The sequence below is a fragment of the Anthonomus grandis genome, chromosome 10 (genome assembly GCF_022605725.1).
Source record: "Anthonomus grandis grandis chromosome 10, icAntGran1.3, whole genome shotgun sequence".
Taxonomy (NCBI): Eukaryota; Metazoa; Arthropoda; class Insecta; order Coleoptera; family Curculionidae; genus Anthonomus; species Anthonomus grandis.
Window position 1 is genome coordinate 24,355,354 of NC_065555.1, and position 4,783 is coordinate 24,360,136.

The following is a 4,783-nucleotide window of genomic DNA, read 5'->3' on the forward strand; positions in this document are numbered from 1 at the left end:
TAGCCCCAAAGAAAAAGTCTAGTGGGGTTAGGTCCGGAGACCGCGCAGGTCATTCGATTGCACCACGTCTGCCAATCCACTTTTCTCGAAAATTTTCATCAAGCCACTCTCGAACTACCAAAGTGTAGTGCGCGGGAGCTCCATCCTGCTGAAAATGTATATTATTTTCATTCAATAATATAGCACCATGTTAATCTACTTGATTTTCCATAGATTGGATGATGAAAGGGTATATTGCATTTTCTAAAAGGTTTAAATAAATTTCGCCAGTCAAATTTTCTTCCAAAAAAAATGGCCCGATTATTTCATTCCCATAAATTCCTGCCCAAACATTAATTTTTTGGGGATATTGGGTATGGCCTTCCCGAAAAACATGCGGATTTTCATTATCCCAGTATCTACAGTTATGTCTGTTCACCAGGCCATTTAAAAAAAAGGTCGATTCGTCACTGAAGCAAATGTTCTTCAATAAATGGGGATCGTCGTCAATTCGCTGGCACATCACTTCACAAAATTGAATTCTCCTATCAAAATCATCTTCTCCGAGTTCATGAAGAATATGAATTTTATAAGAAAAGAACTTATTTTTTTTTTAAAATTGGACGCAGCACGGAACCAGTGGAAATATTTGTTAGTTTTGCGGCCCTTGGTATAGACAAAGTTGGATCCATAGCAAATTGTCCTAGTACTTCAACTTGGCATGCCTCATGGACAACTCTATTTTCATATTTTTTCTTATTGCAAATCGATCCCGTCTCTTCAAATTTTCGTATCAATTCTAATACGTATTTATGGCTCTCGTTTTTATCTTGATACCTTTCATTAAATGCTCTCGCGGTTCTGCGAGCACACCGATCTTGAGCTCCATAAAGGAAAATTATTTCTATTCTTTCGGCTAGCAAATACACCATTTTATTAACTCACTGTTTTAACTAAAATTGAAAAATTGCACGCGTCAAAGTGACAGTTTTAACAATAATACATCGCCTGCTTTTTAAGCGCCTTAAAAATGTAAGGTATTGCAGTATTTTTTTGTACTTATTAGGTAGGTTTCGCAAAAAATATAAGTGAAATAAGTACACATACAAAGTTATAAGACTGCAAAGATTTTTGCAAAAAATTTGAAGACACTCTTTTTTCTCGCAAATAACGGTACACATTCTTTACTTAAAAAAATAAATAATTTGCTTGAACTAAATGTAATGTTTGTTACCACACATTTTACCTTCTAAATTGCTTGTATTTTTTTTTGATGATCTATTATAAATGAAAGCACTGTATAATACATATATTATAAGTTATTGACTATCTCATAAAATGTGCAAATTACTGGCACCGTCGTTGGAACTCGTTTCCCGATCTTCATCTGATGAACCAGTATTTACAATCAATTTTTGAGAATCGAAAAGTTTTTTTTTTATATTTATTATAACAAAGTTGTATCTCAGTTGTTCAATCCTGGGTGGTATGGAGGCAACCGTAAAGTTGAATGTGCGTGACTGTCCATTGGTTCGTCAACTTTGCACTTTATTGGATGAAATCTTTTATTTTGAAGAATTACTTCATAAAATTATGTTTTTGTCACTTTCTCATCGTGTTCTAAATTATGGTCCTTAAGCCAATCAATCATAATTCGTTTCTTACTTTTTGAGGTAATATTCTACTTGTACATTATGGTAAGATGCGTTGTCCAAAACTAAGACTGAATTTGGCGGCAAATTTTGAAGTAATTTCTTAATTTCTTCAATTTTCATGATTCATATCGTTTTGATATTCGCCACTTTTAGAACCTAAAATATATTATAATAAACTTAACCACAGTTTACTTTTTTTAAAACTAGATGATAAAAATTAAAAATAAATATGATTAAAATGCATACTTACCTAAATCCAATGCTTTTTAGTAGTTTTGCCATTAGGATTACTGCTAATATAAAAATAGTAATTAAAATTAAAAAATTCCAAAGAAGGTAAACACGTACACTTGATACCTTTTAAAAAAACTGCTAAATTTTCTTATCTTTTACACGTTAGGTAATAGTTCAAATAGTCTTTAAATTAAAGACACACCAAAATTGGAAGAAAAAAGTAGGTAAACACAAATTAAACTCACTTTACACGCACACTGAAGTTGCGACGACACTTGCTTGTTGAGAAACACTAGCAAATTTCCAAGGGTACTGTGATGATTAAAGCAGAGACGTACTCGTATATAACTAATGTGAGAGGCTCGTAATAAAGCTCACCGGACTAAATTTACCCATTGCAATTATTCACTCGAGAGAGGAATCTAAAGGGATATTGTCGACGTCGCGTCGCAGTTATATACAAATGTTTATAATATACAGGGTGATTCATTAAGAATGGGCAATCAATCAGCATGTCTTGTACAAATGTTGCAGGTTTACGAGATACAGGGTATTTAAAGTTAGAATTTTAATTTGAAATTTCTTAATAATTTTGTAATTTTAAGCAGTATTGTCTTGAAAATTACGAATTTTGTGGTGAATTTAGCACTATTTATACGGGGCGTTAGTTACACCCTGTTACTTAGGTAAATTACAACATATCTTTTTTGCTTAATCAGTTATGGCTAAAACGACTAGAAAATCTAAAAGGCAGTTCAATTTTGAATAAAAACGGTACTCTTGTTTATTTCATGTAACTCTATCAGTTTTTAAGTGTTATTTACATTTTAAACATTCAGCGTAAAAAATCTTATGCCACCGTTATTACATTGGCTTAATAGGAATTTATTCTTTTAAATTACTACTATGCTGGGTAACAACAGTAAAGACAACAAATAACAATCAGTAACAATATTATAAGAAAACTTCAAAGTAAATGCTCAAAATGCCCGCCTTCCGCTTCAATACACTTTGTAAGGCGTCTCCTTAAAGATTAAATATTAAATAACATTTGTCGATTATTATTGATAATATTAGCAGCTTCTTGAATTTTCTGTCGTAATTCTTCGATGGAATTAATTGTATCTTTGTAAACCATGTCCTTTAAGTGTGACCATATTGAAGTCTAGAGGGTTTAAGTTTGGACTTCTAGGTGGCCAAACAAATTCACTGTAACGCCCAATCCACCGGTGAGGAAAATATTCATTTAGGTATCGCCGTATTGGCAAACCGCCTTGCATTAACCACGTGTTCCGCCTTATGGCTAGTGGTACATCTTCTAGTAGTGGGTTTAACTGTTAGAAGTTTAAATAGATGGGCCCATTCAGATTAGGACACACAAAATATTTACCTTGAATTCATGCTGAAAATGTCTTTTCTTTAGAGCATATGGATTTCCACAAATTATTGTTTTTCCAATTAAAAAGACCTCGTCTAGTACACATCGCCTCATCGGTGAAATAAAGGTTATTAAGAAATTCCTGGTTTTCGGATTATTTATATAGCATAAATTGAACAAACTGTAGGCAAACTGGTAAATCTTGAGGTAGCAAATTTTGGACAGGAGTATAGTGATATGGACGGAGATTCTCTTTCTTTAAAATGCTCCAGATAGACGATTGGCTTATTCCTGACTTGTTCCTTAACCGACGAGTTTTGAGATCTGGATTTTCCGAAATACGAGCTAAAACCTCTTCATCATTGACGTTGATATTTTTTGCACTATTTAAGATTTTAGGACGAAAACACCCTGTTTCGCCTAGGCAGATATAAATACGCCTGAACAGTTTGTGATTGGGTTGTCTTCGGTTAAGATATAATTCGAAATACCTTCAGGGTGCAAGTCCCAAGTCCACTATAATTTGACTGAGCAAAAACGCAAATCATATCACGCATTTCACTGTTGGAATATTCGTGGCATTTTCTTATTTTAGAATTTTTACTACAAATAATACACTCTTAGTTAGTGACAGTAAAATTATCATATAATTTCTTTACACGAAAAACTGATAAGTGCTGCCTACTTGAAAAAAAATTCATGTAATAAGGGTGGCTTAGGATTCTTTACGCTGAATGTTTAAAATGCAGATGACTTAAAAACTGATAGAGTTACATGAAATAAACAAGAGTACCTTTTTTATTCAAAATTGAACTGCCTTTTAAATTTTCTAGTCGTTTTAGCCATAACTGATTAGGCAAAAAAGATATATTGTAATTTACCTAAGTAACAGGGTGTAACTAACGCCCTGTATAAATAATGCTAAATTCACCACAAAATTCGTAATTTTTATCTCAAAACACATAAAGTCGCCAATTTTTAAGACGATACTGCTTAAAATCACAAAATTATTAAGAAATTTATAAATTAAAATTCTAACATTAAATATCGTACGTAAACCATTTTTATGAGACATGTTAAGCTCAATCGCCATATTTTGCTGTGTAGTATCTCCAGTTCAGACATTGCCCATTCTTAATGAATCACCCTGTATATTTCTTACGCGGGTTTCTGGGAATGTAATGTTGGGAAATGTGGATAAAAACGTTCGCTGTGAGTCAGTCAGTCAGAATTGTTTTCTTCCTGTTAAGACTTATAATAAGTTTATACGTTATAATAGGTGTATTTTTTTAATGATAAAGTAGTTTACAATTAATTGAAGTTCATTATTTCATACTAATATAACGACTTTATCTTTTTCCTTGTGAAAGAGCGGGATACGTATATTCACGGTCAAGTAAACATAATCAGAGAAATATCGGCCCTCCCTTTTATTGATTTTTTGATTTAAAGTTACTTTGAGCGCATTATATTCATTGTCATTCGCATATTCTCATATTTTATAGACTCTATCGTTGATTAATTAAATAAATAATCA